The sequence below is a fragment of the Macadamia integrifolia genome, chromosome 7 (genome assembly GCF_013358625.1).
Source record: "Macadamia integrifolia cultivar HAES 741 chromosome 7, SCU_Mint_v3, whole genome shotgun sequence".
In the NCBI taxonomy this organism is placed as follows: Eukaryota; Viridiplantae; Streptophyta; class Magnoliopsida; order Proteales; family Proteaceae; genus Macadamia; species Macadamia integrifolia.
This window is the reverse complement of record NC_056563.1, coordinates 20,016,667-20,034,870: the sequence shown is the minus strand read 5'-3', so window position 1 is coordinate 20,034,870 and position 18,204 is coordinate 20,016,667. Positions and strand designations below refer to the sequence as shown.

At 42.1% G+C, this 18,204-nt stretch overlaps 1 long non-coding RNA gene and 1 pseudogene across 1 annotated transcript; both read left to right on the top strand.

Annotated features, from left to right (window-relative positions):
- Positions 1 to 4,978: 4,978 nt before the first annotated feature.
- LOC122084807 lies at positions 4,979 to 6,376 on the top strand (annotated as a pseudogene).
- Positions 6,377 to 7,219: 843 nt separating this feature from the next.
- Positions 7,220 to 9,867, top strand: LOC122083145. Its single transcript, XR_006141573.1, has 3 exons — positions 7,220 to 7,322; positions 8,282 to 8,617; positions 9,530 to 9,867. It is a non-coding gene; the product is annotated as an uncharacterized LOC122083145 (long non-coding RNA).
- The last annotated feature ends 8,337 nt before the right edge of the window (positions 9,868 to 18,204 follow it).

The window sequence follows — 18,204 nt, the reverse complement described above, 5'->3', positions numbered from 1 at the left end:
TCCTCTACTATCAACATTTATAAACTTTTGACGCCCTAATAGCCACTAGCACATGTGTGGAAAATAGAATCCTAAGGGAAGCTCAGTATCAAGGATCCTCCCAAGAGGTAGGGAAAAACACTAGAGTCGGACGTGGAGAAGATCCAAAAACTAATATGGTGAGTGCAGTTCAACAATCAGTCTCACTAGCCACTTCTTCACAGCCATTTGTAATACAAGCAGCTGCACCCTCTCAGAAGGCTCCTCGTCTAAGAAGGTAATTTTCTAATTTGGGAATGCCCGTGATAGCAGTATATGAGAATTAAAAGAACAAGGATTGCTAGGGACAGTGGCTCCAAGAGTGATCAGCAACCCTCCTCCAGCTTGGTATAGGGATCATGAATATTATGCTTACCACACTCAGAAGGGGCACAACATTGAAAGATGCTTGGGTTCGTAACATGCCATTCAGGACTTGGTAGACAATAAAACCATTAAGGTCAAAGTGAAGCAACCTCCCAATGTCAATACCAATCCACTCGCCGATCATGTGAACAACCTAGATGAAGAAGCCACAGATAGTGATCCCACTCAACTCATTGTACCCAGAGCTCGAAAGAATTATATGAATGCCCGTGCTTATAGGAAAATCATGAATCAAAAGGCCAAAGCCATAAGGACCCCCAAAAGAAGAGAATCATTAGAAGAAGAATCAGAAGATCGAGCTCCCACCATTCATCCTTCCTCATCAACAGAAGAATTCACCATACTATATTACCTACCTCCACCATAGCTTCCACCTTCACCATAGTATCAGCCTCCGCCATACCATCAGCCTCCCCCATACCATCAAGAAGAAGGAATTTCCTCATCCTATCACCCCCAATCTTCATATCCTACCTCTCACATTACATCATCTTCACACCATCCCACTTCGCATCCCTCATCACCCTCATACCAATCCGATTCTCAAGGTTTGGTATATAACCTAAAAGAAGGATGGACGGACTAGTACGATTGGAAGGATATGCTTGCACTACCAGACTCCCCAAAGATGACTTCATCAATAGGGTTAGTGAATGCACTAGGGGAAGACTAGGAGGGTGATCCCACTTCTCTAATTCAGTCCACTATATCTTTAGAGGGCAATCCAGAGGTAATTGAAGAGATTACAGATGATCTTTTTAGAGTAGTAACCGCATTGACCATAGGGGAACAGATCAAAGAGCACACCTCCCTAATCCACATAGGGAGTAACATAGCGGATGATGAATCAGGTCTGGTCCAAATTTAAGCCAGTGAAGTCATGTCTAACCCTGGAGAAATCTTTCGGTCCATACGCTCTGAATACTACGAACGTTTGGACGTAAGAGAATTTGATGGTCAAGAGGAATCTGATGGAGAACAAAGTGAGGGAAAAATCAGTGAATAAGAGGATGATGACGATGACGATGACGATGAGAATGAAAATGAGATGGATGGAGATGACTCTGATTCTCAAGAAGATGATGAGTCAAAATATTACTCACCAGATCACCAAACATGTTTCTCAGTCTATGCTATCAATGGCGATGACCTAATAGTTGATCCAACAGGTGGCATTCAGTCTTCCTCTGCATAGGAGGAGATGATTCTACATCAGATTCAGAAAATGATGAGGAATCTGGAGAGCCAACACAAGGCTATATGGACCAACATAACTTTGCATTAGAAATGGAAGAAAAGTTGTGTGAAATGTACTTCAACACATTGACGATGCAAGAAATAGTAGAAGAAATTGAGAACATGCTTGGTGAAGTAACTATCGGTGATCATTACTACGATGAGCAACTAAATGATCTAGAGGAAATAAGGCCAGATGACACATTCTCTGAGGCAGTAGATGCTACATTCCAACAGCTTTCCAATGCAATCAAAAAGTTACGAGACAGGGCTGTGGATATTTGTGGAGGACCTCAACTTCCCACCCTAAGTAAGGAGGGAGAATCAGAAGAAGGGGATGATCCCATAGTAGGGATAATCACCATAACAAACAGTGATGATAAGGAGTGTTATCCCATAAAAATTACTATGAAGAAACCTGCCAGCATGATGGAAACTAGAAGTGGAAGAGACTATAAGGGCAAGGCTCTAGCAGTAGAACAATCAATGACTAGTGAGGCTGGAACCAACAACTTGAAGAAAGAACCTGAGAATCTGGTCCTAGTTCAACTCAAGAAATTCCAGGCAAATATCTCAATTTGGGGATTATTAATGGCATCCCCCACACGCCGTGAAGCAGTTTTGAAGTCTTTCACCAATGTATAGGTGTCGATCGAGATAAATCTGGCACATCTTGCACATATAGTAGGGACAACCTATGCGGTACAATCCTTGATGTTCTCATATTCAGAGCTTCCTAAAGGAGTTCAGCACAATCGAGCTCTCCACATCACGGTAGAATGTCTTGACAAGGTGGTTCCCCATGTTCTTGTTGACAATGGGTTCACTTTGAATGTGCTACCTTTGAGATCGGCGAAGAGTATTGGCATCAGCTTGAAAGAAATAAGGCCGACTACCCAAACCATATGAGCATATGATAATACCAAGAGGAAAATCCTTGGCATCCTTACCCTTGCCGTAAAGATTGGCCCAGTGAAGTTTGATATTGATTTCCAAGTCATTGATATACCGATAGCTTTTAACATACTCTTGGGAAGGCCTTGGTTGCATCATACGAAGGCAATGTCCTCTAGTCTCCATCAAGAAATAAAGTTCATTCATGAAGGAAAGGTGATCACAGTAGCCGAAGATCCCGAGGTGGTTAACACTTTAGCTAATATTGAAAATAAAGAAGAACAAGACCAAGAAGTTCAACTAAATGGTTTTGAATTAGATACAATTTGTGCAATCATTGCCAAAGAAGTTCCAAAAGGAGGAAATCCCGACTAATATGAAGCCATCTAGAGTCTGCCAGTAAATTAGATGATGAAGAATATGCAATATTTTCCTGGTATAGAACTAGGAAAATATCATCAAGGAGTTCCAAAGTAGCCTAGTTTTGCAGTTAACAAAGGAAAGAATGGTCTCGAGTACACTCCTCTGACCACCAAGGGGCAAAAAGTGTTGAGGATGACTAGGAAGATCTCCATCTCTTACTACCCTACTCTCAATGGGTACTTTGTCAAAGGAGAGGATTTCCCTTTCTGCAGTAATGTGGAGCCATGGCTTGATGAAACATAAAGATGCAACCAGGATGTAAAGTATTTTTGACTGGGTGACTCATGAAGTGGGACAACAGAAAATGCTAGTCAAAGAAAGTGATCAAGACAGTTGCATCACTAGGATAGTAGAAATTGCACTGATTGAGATTGGGTCTTCCTTTGGTAACCCTTCATCATTGATCCAATCGAAGGAGGCACCAAGTCATCGAGTCCTCCTGAAAAGAGAATGGGAAAAGAAGATAAGGCTCACTTGGAGTCTATCGTTTCCCATTGATTTGAAAAGCTACATTTTCTTTTTCAAAAAATGTAGTTTTCAAAAAAGTGGGAGGAGAGATTCCTTCTCTGATCCGGTCACCGGAAGAGGGATTTCGATCACTGATCGGAGTGTCTGAGGTTTCGATAGGGCTATGAGAGGTCCAGAGGGGGTACCGAGGCAAAACAGGGGTGCCGGGAACTCCACAGAGGTGTTGGGGCTCTAACAGGGTCGTTGGGGCTCCAGCAAGGTCGCTGGGGCTCCAGCAAGTTTGTTAGGGCTCCAACAGTGATGCTGGGGCTCCAACAATGATGTTGGGGCTCCAGTAGGGGTGTAAGGGCCTAGGTATGTGTGCAGGGGCTTGGGTATGGGTGCCGAGGTTGGTTGGACATACGTGGGGTTGGTCGAGCATGCGTAGGACACGATCGGGACTGTGCGGGGTGCGATCGGATATGCACGCTACATGATCAGGTATGTGTTGGGTGCGATCGGGTACGCACGGGGCTCGGTCGGGGTTCAAGGCAAGGCATGGGGGCTCGCATGGGTGGGGTTTGGGCACTCGAGGCACAGCATGGGTGCTTGCATAGGCGGGGTTTGGGTACTCAAGGCACGACATGGGTGCTCGCATGGGCGGGGCTTGGGCACTCGTGGCACGACATGGGTGCTAGCATGGGTGGGGTTTGGGCACTTGAGGCATGGCATGGATGCTCGCATGGATGGGGTCTGGCCACTCGTGGCATAGTGTGGGTACTCAAATGGGCAGGGTTTGAGCACTCAAGGTGCGACTTCCGGGAGTGATTGTGGGAGATCCGATGGCCCCATTTTGACATACCATATATCATTGGAATCATAATTTCGAGTACTATGCATCTATGTGGTCACTTTGACCGGATTCCTTCGTGTATGAAATGTCATAATTAGACTCCTTTTTTCTCTTGCACGGGTTTTTTTGGGAATTTTAGGCTGTTATGGAATGCCTCTGGGTTAAGTTATCTCAGTCAATGATCATCTCTATCAATTGGAAGCGAGAGGTCTCATCCAAGATCCATAAGTCATCATAGCCACGAGAGGGTGACAAAATTGGGTGTCTACAATTGGCGAACCCAAGCTCTGATACCACTGATGGAATTTATAACATAATAATTCTTAAATCATAATTAGGATCTTGCCTATACACTATGACCATTTCAATACAAGAAGGGGAAACGAAATATTGTTCACCGTCGATGGCGTGTTATTTTCAGCAGAGCTTGACGCAGCCATTGATGTCGTCCTTGCACAAATGAGCAACCTTCTTCTTCTTCGATGGAGGTAGGTTTCTCCCTTTAGTATTTTCTCAATGCACTTCTCTAATGGGTGAGATTAGTACGTAACCATATAAGAGGGGACCTAGTCTCATTTAATAACACAATGCCCATCTCCCATTAAGGTAGGCCAATCAATTAAAGAGCAATCTTCTCTATTTGCAACCAAACTAATGTGGTAGATATCCTTAATAGAATCCAAGTTAATTGGCAATCAAATCAAATATTGGGTTTCCATAATGGAACCTAATCAATGGTCAATTGGGACATATAAGGAAATAAATCCTACAGGAAATTCTCAGGGAATGACATCGACCCAAATAGAAGAAGCAAGTACAACCTCAGTAGGATTTCAAGTTTCAGAGGCCTTAGTGAGAAATGAGATTCTGGTTATGAAGAAGATAGCCAGAGATATATCTCCTCATTTCAATGTGATACACCTCTACAACATCTATGATGACCCAAACGGAGTTCACATTGTGCTTGAGCTGTGTTCTAGAGGTTAGCTTTTCGATAGAATAGTTTCGCAGGGTAGGTACTCAGAGAAAGGAGCTGCAGCTGTGGTTCAGCAAATTGCCAATGGCTTAAGTGCACTACACTGGGCTAATATTGTTCACCATGACTTGAAACCAGAGAATTGTTTATTCTTGAACACTAGTGAGGATTCACCTTTGAAGATTATGGACTTTGGGTTGAGTTCTATTGATGAATTCACTGACCCAATTGTTGGATTGTTAGGTTCGATTGATTATGTTTCCCTGAGACCTTATCTCAACAAAGAATATCTTCTGCAACTGATATGTGGTCTTTGGGAGTCTCTTGTACATCCTCCTTTCTGGGTAAGTCAAGCCACAATCTTGTTACATGCCTCAATTCATGGGCCTTTATACCTACAATCAATCAATTTCACTTTGAATATTTTAGGTATCCACCTTTCTATACTAAATCAAATCGGCAAAAGCAACGACTTATATTGACAGTAAACTTCTATCCTTTTGTTTCTTCATCAGATTTTAGGTGTGTGAATTTTAATCAACAGCTATTCATAAACTTCCTTCTAATTCAAATGCAATTTGGATTCTTCATAGGGGGAATTCAGCTTCGACGAGCATAGTTGACAGAATATTTCTTCATCAGCAAAGCAATTGATTTCCAGTCTTTTAGTTGTTGATCCTTGTAGGAGCCAACAGCTCAAGAGGTAATGTATGAACATTTCAGGAAAAGTATAGTTGACTCACCTGGTTTTGAACTCCCATTTTCTTGTCTACAAATGTAAAGTGAAGAGCTGACTATTGAAATCTTTATGCACTCCACGGCTTCTCTTGCATCCTTGGGTCACAGGGGCTTCAGCAAGTCGGGACCTCATGGACTTTGAAATTATTTCTCAACTACAGAATTTCAATGCCCGTCATAAATTTCATGTAGCAGCTATCCCTAGTGTTTTTACTTTAAAATTTTTCTTGAGAACAAAGAAACTAAGAGATCTTGTAGGGTCACATGACCTCACTCGTGAAGAACTTGAAAAACTGGGGATGCATTTCAAGAAAATGTGGGTTGCTTTATGTACAGCAGCCCTCCCTTGTCCTGATTGTGGCTTGATAGAAGAGTATTCAATTTTGAAAGTTTTCTCTCAGTAGAACCGCACTCTAATCTGACAAAGTATCCATGATGGTAAGAGATGAGTTTTAAAAAATTCCAAATTCTAGTAGAAGCTCTCAACCAAGTATTAGGACATCATTAAACCAAGGAATGAAACATCTAGATGAGTGCAGAGTGCAGAGTGCAGAGTGCAGAGTGCAGAGTGCAGAAAGTAAATATAATTGTAGTTTCACACCAACAACCCATCCCCCAAGTAAAGCAAGCAATTTAACATATATGGCATGTGACAGTTAAGAAACCTCAAGTGCACAAAAAACCCCTCAGAGGAAGTCACTACAATCTCTACAATCCTTTTAAATATACAAATTAACACAAAAACGAGAGTCAGAAGGAAGAGGAAGATTTGTAATGATTAACAATGAGTCGAAATGTTATAATGCGAGTACTGGAAGAAGAATCAGGGGATAAAATCCTCTGTTTTTCTTGATCGGTGTTTTGCTGTGTTTTGCTACCTGCAGAAGAGGACACGTGTCCTCTTTTAAACCAACAGCTGAGATTATTTTTGTTTGAAAAGGTAACTAAATCCGGTTTAAAAGAATGGATGATTCGAACCAACCATTTGAACCAGTTCTGACCAAACAATTCAGTTAGTTTTTGAATTTCAAATCCCTAAAAGGCGATCTGTATTTCAAAATCCCTGTTTTCGAAATTTTCCATTTTCCCTTGCACGATTCTCTCTCTCTCACCCCTCTCGCTGCATCTCTCTTGCAGGAAGCGGTCTCTGCTCACGATTCTCTCTCACCCCTCCCACTGCATCTCTCTCACAGCACTCTCTCTGCAAACGAGTCTCTCTCTCACCCATCTCACTGTAGCCTCTCACAACCCTCTCTCTGCTGAAGAAGGAGCGGGTTTCTCTGCTCTGTTGCGGTCTCCTCCGCTCGCGAAGGTTTCTCTCTGCTCACGAAGGTCTCTCTTCCTCCCAAGGTATGTTTCCAGATCTGAACAAGTAATGTATTTCTTGAGTTATATTTCTGTAACTTCAGTTATATATTGGACGGAATGAAATGCAATGGCAAATTCCTTAGCATGGAAGGTTTTGTCTATGTTGTGTACAACCATTCAACAGACTCCACTCCGTGGTTGATGGAGGGTTGTACTCCAACTTCTACATAATGAATAGATCTTTATTACCCAAAAAATAAGAAAATTGCCCCCCCCCTATCTCTCAGTTTAAATGATCAAATCCCCTTTGTGGAGAAGTTCCAAGAAAATCAAAGTTGGATTATAATATTGAGACAAAGATGGGAAATTTCAGGTTCCAGATGACCAGATTCTTGGATCCTAGCTTTGAAGGATGGGAATTAATTAACTAACACCTGTGCCCTATTCCACATAATATTGTTTTATATATATGGTCCTAATACTTCTAGATATTGTTCCAATTTGTTCAGAACAGCCTAGTACCACTTTTGTTATGTGGGTTAACAAAAGGCAGATCAATCAAAGCCCACTTCAATTTTCTATATACGCTTCAGAACATATGCTGTAAGAGAACAAACAACTGCAACCTATAATCATGCTGGATTGAATTTTTATCAAGTACATTCAGTTAATGAGGATCCTTATGTTTGTGCTATTAAGTACAATTCAGTTCCATTGGATCTTTTTTTTTTTTCTTTTCTTTGTTATTGCCAATACATCTAGGATTCTAAGCATTTTTATTGATGGATTAGCCTCTGTACTAACAATTTTTTTTTTGTAAGTAAGGAGTCTTTAGCTCAAAATGGTAGAGCATCTGGGTTAATGCCCAGGTTATGGTGGTTCGAATCCACCAAGACTTTGAACAAAACACTTTTGAAGCACTGTTAATGTTTTTTTGAGTTTTTGATGGATGTAGGTCTAGTGTTATTTTTTTTGGGTTGTAATTGTATGCTTTCTGGCAGAGTTCAAGTTTATATGTGTAATGTAGCAGCAGAGATGAGGCAAAACCAACCCTTCTGAGTTTTACATATTCTTCCTCATCTGGGTTCACAACCTATTAGCCAACAACATTTACTTTCCTATTATATACTTGGGTGTCTTGTCCATTGGTGCCATTGCCACTGCCATTAATCGTCTCAATAGTCTCCCTGAGATACAGAAGCAATTGAACCATTGCTTAAGAAGAAATGGTAAGCAGCAAAAATGGGAGATGTAACTACAGTAACTCTTTTGATGGGTGTGGGGATCTCAAGGAAATGAAGAAAGGGTTGGAAACCCTGTTTTGTCTACTGGTCAGGGTAAGTAAGAACCTGTTGATTGGGTATTTATTCTCTGTTTTGAGTTTTATGGGTTTGTTTATTATATTTGTTCATAAGTTCTAACCCTTGAACACAGGTAACAAAACTTGAAGATAATCAAGTATGGATCTCATAGATTTTTAAGTTCTTGGTTTCAATGAAGTGGGTTTCTGTGATAATCTTGTTATTTTGGAGCTTGGACTGATAATTGAGTGGAAAATGTGGTGATAAGGAACAGGTGAATAGAAGAGGAGTTGCAAGGATGGATGGATAGGGCTTGCAGATAATGCAATATCATTGATCCATATTGCTGTTATGTATGAATCAATATTGCTACTTTTCTATGAAATGCCGATTTGCTGCTTTGATCTTTAGATGGTCCTATATTAACCCATTTTGAGTGTAAATAAGTGAATCTATATGATCTTCAGCTTTTGCCTGTTTGTTCTGATCACATCATTGAACCAAGAAAGAGAGCATTTCCTAACCATTGAGAAGTAGCAGATGTTGTCACAGGGGAATGAATATATAGGGAAATGAGTGATAGATTGGTTGATGTTGGTAACAAGCAAAGGATGGCCATTATTTTCATCAATTAAATCTTTGTAGAATTCTCACATCTGAGAGCCTATTGTAATGTTTTTATATTAATGCATATTACAATCCAGGTAGAAATAACATACAGTTTCAAATGAAGTTCTGAAATGTGGGGTCTTATATGAAGGAAAGTATGAACAGAGGCCATTTAAATGTCAACATCTCTCAAATTTTAATGCTCTTTACTCATAAATGCTTCACTCTGTGTCTGGCATTTCAGCATTCTACACTGATACATATCTAAAAGAGTATTCATGCCTACTTTCAGCATTCTTTTATAAAACCCAACTGCGCTTCATTCTGCCCATTTTGCAGGAAGCCAATTAGCATGGAGGTCCAAGAGATAATGTTGGGTGCAAGAGCTGTCCCAAAAATCTGGGTGGTAGACACCATTCGTTGTTCACACTTAGAGTACACAGTTATTAGAGCATTGATCACTGGTGTTTCAGAAACAAACCCTGTGTCCATCATGCAACCATGAAGCTGCAAGCCTAGATACAAGTCTCTTGGTTCTGAACAGGCCTTTGTGACGCTTGTCAAGGTGTAGCCATCAAATCCTACACCCTCCTTTAAGAAGAGACATAAATGCCACTATTGAGAGGGTTGTTTGGGATGTTAGTCCAGAGATAAAGATTGCTGTAGAAAACATAATAGAAGTGATAAAGTACATTAATAAGTTAAGTGTTAATTTGTATTGGATGCAATCGGTTCTAAATTTCCTCATTTACATCTGATCTCTGAATTCTGATTTTAGTCCACTATTTCGATCGTTTACTTTCTACTTTATATTACTGATTATTCAACTGTTAAGAGCATTAATTGATCACTGGTTTCAACCCCCATTCTGTCCATAGATTCCAAAGTTGTTGAAGTCATACAAGATGATGGATTCTAAAGTTGTTGAACTCATACAAGTTATTTTGTTCAGAGTCTTGGTGGATTCGAACCACCATAACCTGGGCATTACCCCAGGTGCTCTACCATTTTGAGCTAAAGACTCCTTATTTGCACAAATAATTGGTTAGTAATTGTGAGATAAGATCATGAACTAGCAACCCAACAGTAACAAGTTCAACAACTTCTACCTATTATGAAAACCTAGCTTCAATTAATGAAATTTCCTAACAAACAAACAGAGGGGCTGGCAAGGGAGCTTCTCCATGATAAAAATTTAAGATGGAATCTTAAACAAAAAAAAAAATTTGACTAGGGAAGCAAAGACTATGTCGACATGTATTCTCGGTAAAAATATAGGAATGTTCATTTCCTCCTAGTAGAAAGTTGTAATAACCTTATAAGCAACTCTACAAGTTACAGAAACTAGCAAAAGGTCTTTACAAATTACATTAGTATATATCTTCTGAATCAAAGATGAGATGGTTAATAAGACTTGAAAAAGATTTCAATGGCAATCAACCTTCATTCCCAGTAGAATCTACCTTACAATCTCAACATTATCCATCCATATACTCAATCTTTGGAACCCTTTTACTAAAGCTGCAATCCTCTTATGATGACTCTGGTTTTCAAAACCATTTCACTGATCTCTTATAACCACTACTCAAAGACAGCCAAATTGTGAATCCAAGAAACAAATCACATAAACTAGCAAGACCGGTATAACTATCAGCAAAACCATCACATATCATATTGGATGTATCACATCAAATAAGACCTGGAAATCAAAGAGCGACATGTCAACAAGTTTACTCAGATCCATCAATTCCTATTATGCGGGTCATGCCACCCCACTTCACATAATGGCATGCCCTGCGGGAGGTGGTACAGATACCGGATAACAACCCATGCCGCCATCCAATTGAGGTTCCTCTGCTACACGAAAAAAAAAAGGTAATTAACAAGGAAAGCCAGAGTAGTTCATACCTCAGGGTCATCGATCCAGTATGTGTGCAAGATCAGTTGCAGGGGCTTCGTTGATGTTCGAAATCACTCAGTAATTCGAGATAACCAATGAAGAGGGAGAGCGTGTAAGAAGCTTTTGGTTAGAGTGGAGAAGAAAATATTTAGGGTTTAACAGAGAGTGAAGAGATTAAGAGAAGAGGAAAGTAAGTTTTAGGTTTCATACCTTAGGGTGATCGAACCAGTATGTGCGCGAGAACCAGCAGGGGGCTTCGTTGATGTTCGAACACGCTCACTATTTCAAGAATAGCCGAGATGAGATCAGTTGCAAGTATCCTTTGAACCGAGAGACAACGTGTAAGAGGGAATGAGAGAGAAAACAGAGGGTGAAGAAGAAGAGAGAGAAAACGGAGGGATGAAGAAGAAGAAGAAGAAGAAGAAGAAGAAGAGAGGAGTTAACGGATTTTTAGGGTTTCAAAATTCAAAATAATGCCTCGTACGGGTTGGGTTGGGTCATACCTATCTTGGTCTGGTTCACCTACCTCAACTCGGTTTTGGTACAACTTCAACCAAGCAAGCATCTGGACCGTTCACTTGAAGTTATCCACGTGTCCTCTTCTACAGGTAGCAAAACACAGCAAAACACCGATCAAGAAAAACAGAGGATTTTTATCCAGAATCAGGAGGATAGAAGTAAGAAATTACATACCAAGCTGGGATCAGCGATAGCAAATAGTTATTTTGGCTCCGACTCTCTTTGGAGTTTCGAGATTGGAAAAACATCAAGGGCGGAATATGCTGTTTTGTTTTTCGAGCCGACGCGTGTGTAGATGAATCAGAATTCAGAAGGGAGAGGGGGAGCTCATATCCTCTAACTGGATTACTCTCCCGCATTGTGGTACAGGTACTGAAGTGGTTTGGACTTCGGATAGGGAAATCGCTCCAAGCTGAGCGATCCTCCGTCCTTGCCTCCATCGCTGCAATGTTGAGCGACCCTCCGCCCCTGCCTCCACTGCTATATAACCCCCTGTTTCCCTCTACCGCAATACCTCTGGGCTCTCACCCCTCCCATGAAGCCCCACCCTCGAGCTCAGTCTCCCTTCACTTCCCTCTCTCTCTCTCTCTCTCTCTGCAATTTTTTTCTACGTTAATCCAGCTTGACTAATGTTCTAATGCGAGTACTGGAAGAAGAATCAGGAGGATAGAAGTAAGAAATTACATGCCAGGCTGGGATCAGTGATAGAAGATACTTATTTTGGTTCCGGCTCTCTTTGGAGTTTCGAGATTGGAAAAACATGAAGGGCGGGATATGCTGTTTTGTTTTTCGAGCCGACGCCTTACTCTCCCTCATTGTGGTGGTACTGAAGTGGCTTGGACTTCGGATAGGGAAATCGCTCCAAAGCTGAGAGATCCTCCGTCCCTGCCTCCATCGCTGCAACACTGAGCGATCCTCTGCCTCTGCCTCCACTGCTGCATAGTCCCCTGTTTCCCTCTATCGCAATACCTCTTGGCTCTCACCCCTCCCATGAAGCCCCACCCTCGAGATCACTCTCTCTCTCTCTCTGTCTGTGTGCAGATTTTTTCTGCGTTAATCCAGCTTGACAAACGGCAAGACTTGTCTTTAGAAGTCAAACGAGACTTGTCTTTAGGGCACCGATAGAAATTCATCAGTCGCACCTTCGAAGACGAATTTCAAAATTTATGACGGTCAAAAATTTTCAAGACAAATTTCAAAATTTAAATAATGAATCATAGTCCCATATGGCCATTGCCATTCCGAACCGTCAGAAAAGGAAAAGAAATGCGTACCCAATAATTAACAAACATTACAGAAAAAGAAAAAAGAAAACAACAAACATGTAAAGACATTTTTACCCCTCAAGGAAGCGAAATGCGTACGGAATAATTAACAAACATTACAGGAAAAAAAAAAACTTTAACAGACATGTAAAGACCTTTTCACCCCCCTCAAGGAAAAGGAATGCGCACCGAATAATTAACAAACGTTATAGAAAAAAAAAAATTTTAACAAACATGTAAAGACCTTTTTACCCCCTCTCCTCCTCCCTCTTGAAGGAGTAAAACAAGATATCAGAGAGCACAGCCCCTGCTCTATCTATATGGGGAAAATACTTGGCTATGCTGCCAATGAGCTTCATTCATCTACCTCGTCCTAAGGATCCCCGTCCCTAGGGCGCACCTCCTCCTTCCCATAGTCAATCCCCCCCGCCCCCAAAAAAAGTAAAACACCTTCAGACATTTTTGTTGTTTTCTTTATATTCGATGAAAGTCTGTCAAAAATAATTAGTGGTGAATATTAAAAGCTTCATATATATATATATATATATATGGGAGAGGGATAGGTATGTCGCCGATATAAAGTATGCTAGCGGATAGCACCAATAGGAACACATGATGGAGTATCATTCAGGAAGGATATGGAGGTCATTTCAGAAAAAGGGAAGAAAGAGATAGACACAATGGGTGCTAGCATACTTGATATCGGCGGCATACCCAACATTTTCCCTACATATATATATATATATCAAAAAATCTATGGGAATTATTAACATAACAAGGTCTTTTTTTTTAATAAGGTATATTATTTATCAAACATAACACGACACCAGTTACACTTTAAAAACTTCAATTAAAGACATTATGGGGAATAAATTATGAGGATAATTGAGTGAAATCTGAATTTACTCCATGAAATAATAGAAAAAAAAACGTAATTGAGCAACCCATCATCCACCCAACATCTCTCTGACTTGAACCGATCCAACATCTCTCTTGTTTCCAAAATAGAGCTTCACGTTCCTTCAAGTGACAGGCAAATATTGCGAAGATTGCCGCAACAACATTCTAGGTCGTTTGCCGACAAATCATCTCCTCACATTGCTTCAAGATTTCAAACTCTCACCTCTCACCTCATTTTTTTCTTTGAAAGATTCTCAGGTTCTCTTCAATCTAATTGCAGTATTTTTGATTCCTTCTTTGATTTCCATCAGATTAGTATTCTCCTGGTTTCAATTTTCAATACCCCTATGTTTTTCCTCTATGACGCATTTTATTTTCTTACATATTTTTCCCTTTTCATAGTTGTCTTTTCTTCCATCTTCGGGAGATTTTATACCACAATTATGTTCTAAAACCGTATGAAATCTGATTGAATTTATATGAAATTTAGTGGTTGAAATCACCTTTAACATGCAGTTCTTATGATTTAGAAGCAGAAACCCTGTTTTTTGTTCATGTTCGATTGGGGCTACTGGATATTTATAATTTGATTAAATTTACCCAAGCTTTGGTCCAATAACTTTAAGATAAGGATATTTGGTGAAGCTAAGGTGATTGGCACTGTTTGAAAGAGAAATTACAAATTTCCTTCTGGATTTTGTTGAAACTTGATACACCCGAATCAGTCACCCTGTGAAACAAGGACACGTGACATCCGAGGGAAGGACACGCGTTGCCCAATCGGTAGAGGCTGTGAGGGTTCAAACTACGTGAGGAGAGGATACCCGGAGAGGGAAGATCCCCTCCGCCCGAAGGAGTGTAGGACGTATCCGAGTAGGACTCGGGTAAGCGGGAAAACGCGTTCGGGTGGGACTTCCTAAACCCTAAACCCTATAAGAGGGAACCCAAAAGGAGAGAATGAGGTAAGTCGTCACACACACCATTACTCTTGGAAAAAACTGTTCTGCCGGTCTCTAACTTGGGCGTCGGAGGACTAATCCCGGAGACACCTTCGGGCCTCTGCCTTCTGTGTTTGTGCAGGATTAGCGCTCAACCTTGTACAAATTTTTGGTGATAACAGATTAGCGCCGTCTATGGGAAATGATAGAGTAATGGTGGGGAAGACCTACAATCGTAAGAAAACAAAAGCAGCGCCGAGCTTAAATATGGATGAGGGGGAACCTTCAGGAGGGCTCCCCCCTCGATGAAAATTGGTGAACGGGTAAACAACGATCGGGAAGGTTCCATGAAAGACCAGCGCTCGGCCAGATATTCAGTACGTGGAGATAGTAATCCTCCACCCCCTCCTAGGGGGCAGGAATATGCGACGAGGGAACAGTTCAATGCCCTTCAGGAGAAGTATGACCGAATGGCCGAGATAATGAAGGAGGTCTCCAAAGCCGTCTCTTATAAGACCGGAGGAGCACCGCGAGGCTCCCATGTCCAGCCAGAGCGAGCTTAAGACGAGAATCGGAGTAGTTCAGGATCTGTAAGGTCCGATCAGAATCCTTGAAACATAGCAATGAAGGAAAGCCCCGCACCCAAAGAAAGGACGAGGAGCGCCACTGGGGCCAAGCATGAGGAACCGCACCAAGGAGACGGACAGGGACATGGGGACTTGGGGTTTAAGAAGATGATCCTAGACCTAAAAGATGAGATTCGAAAGGTAGCAGAAAACCAGACCTCACTAATGACACGGCTCTAGCCAATGAGGTCATAAGGGACCTGCTCCAGGTCAGTTTTCGTCTGCCCAAATATGACACCTACGATGGGTCTAGGGACCCCGTCGATCATCTGGAAGGCTTCAAGGTTGCGGTGCTGCTCCACCGAGTCTCGAAAAACATCATGTGTCGTGCCTTGCCTTTAACGTTCAGAGGAGCAGTAAGGTTATGGTACAATCGGCTGCCGACGAAATTGATTCACAGCTTCGACAATTTGAGTTACTTCTTCGTCAAGGGATTCTCCAGCAGCCAACCCCTTCAGAAGACCACATTGAACCTGACCAACATCAAATAGTTAGAAGGAGAGTCACTGTGAAGCTACATGAAGCACTTTCAGCAGGAGAAGATCACGATCAGAGGTTTGGACTCGAAAGAAGACTTCACAGCCCTGTTGGGAGGCGTCAAAGATAAAGAGCTAAAAAGGTCTTTGGTGAAGCATACACCGAAGAACCTATCTGAGTTAAGGGCTCAGTGTGATAAGTATATTCAAATGGAAGAAACCCTTTAAGCTGACGAGGAAACTGAAGCGAAGATGGGGAGGAAAAGGACCTCAAGGGTCAATGCAAACCTTCCTAGGGCAAGAGACGAAAGGCCGAATGTGATCGGGCACCCAGTCCGTCGAAGAAGTTCGAGAGATATGCATCGCTAAATCGGAGACAAACGGATGTGCTAATACAGATAAAAGAGACCCATATGCCAAAGTCATGAAGTGGCTAAGGAAGATGGGACGACATCCCGAGAGACGCAATATGGACAAGTATTTCCATTTCCACAGAGATCACGGCCATGACACCAAAGATTATTGGCATATGAAGGGAGAGATAGAAGGGATGATCCAAAGGGGATATCTAGGTCGATTCGTAGATCGTAAAAAGGAGGATGCCCAAGACGGCAATGACCGCAGGGACAACCGCCAAAGAGACGGTAGAGGCCGCCGTGAAAGAAGGGGGGCAGCCCGCAAAGGCAATCAGGAACAGCAAAGGGACCAGACACACAAGGAAGCTGACCATTGCCCCCATGATGATCATAAAAGCCCAACTAGGGTTATGGCAACTATCAGTGGAGACCTAACCACTGGAGAAAGTTCTATCTCGACCAGAAAAGCAAAAGCCTATACGAGAAGCATGCATGTGGCCGAATGGTCAAACAAGAAGGCAAAAAAGGGGAAAGTTATCTCCTTCTCGGATGATGACCTGGAAGGGGTGCAGAAACCACACGATGATGCCTTGGTAATCACCATGACCGTAGCCAATTGTAGAGTAAAAAGAATCTTGGTGAATAATGGCAGCTCAGCTGATATCCTATTCCTTGAAGCTTTCCAGAAGATGGGCCCAGACAAAGGAAAGCTGAAGAAAGTCAAACACCCGTTGAAAGGGTTCTCGGGCACCCCGATCAAAGTAAAAGAGTCGGTTGAGTTGCTGGTAAGGGTCGACACCGGAGACCGCCAAGTAACAGTTATGATTAACTTCCTGGTACTAAACATCACTTCAGTGTAGAATGCCACACTAGGGAGAGTTGGCTTAAACCTGCTAAAGGCTGTCATCTCCACACCACACCTCAAAATGAAGTTCCCAAATAAGAATGGGGTCGGTGAATGTTGAGGCGATCAGGAGGCATCCTAGAAATGCTACGCCACCACCTTATGGGGAAAGCGAAAAGTGGGCGAGGTGCTCCCGATAGAAGATCTACACGATGATACAAATTATCAGAGGGGAGAACCGACTGAAGAACTGATACAAGTTGAAGCCGAAGAAGGGGATAGTACTCACTAATTCCAAGTCGGGGCTACAATGCCAAGGCAGCAATGAGAAAAACTCATCTCATTCCTTCGAGGAAATTCTGATGTCTTTGCCTGGTCGGCCTTGGACATGCTTGGGATAGACCGAGAGGTAATAGAGCATCATCTGAGTATCGACCTGACCAAAAATCCTGTGTAACAGAAGAAGAGGACCTTCGCCTCTGAGAGGCAACAAAAGATAAATGAGGAGATAGAGAAGTTGCTAGAAGCAAGGTTCATCCATGAAATCCAATACCCCGAATGGATATCCAAAGTGGTTATGGTCCCAAAGGCAAATGGGAAGTGGAGGATCGGCATTGACTTCACGGATTTAAATAAGCCCTACCCAAAGGACAGCTACCCCCTACCGAAGATAGACCTTCTCATCGATGCCACTTCAGGACATGAGGCGTTGAGCTTCATGGACGCGTACTCAGGGTACAATCTAATCAAGATGTGTGAGGCCGATATCCCAAGACATCCTTCATGACCGAGGGAGGACTCTACTGCTACAAAGTAATGCCCTTTGGACTAAAAAATATGGGGGCCACTTATCAAAGATTAGTGAACAAGATCTTCAAAGGGATGATTGGAAGAACAATGGAGATGTACGTGGATGACATACTAGTGAAAAACCTGAAGGCAGAACACCATATGCAAGACCTAGAAAAGGCAAGTATTAAAGCAATACGGCATGAAGCTGAATCCAACAAAGTATGCGTTCGAAGTAGCATCGGAAAATTTCCTCGGCTTTATCGTTTCGGAGAGGGGAATCGAAGCCAACCCGATGAAAATACAGGTCATTCGAGATATGAGGTCACCATAAAATGTGAAGCAAGTCCAGGAGCTCACAGGCAGAGTCGCTGCCTTAGGACGGTTCATGTCTCGGTCAG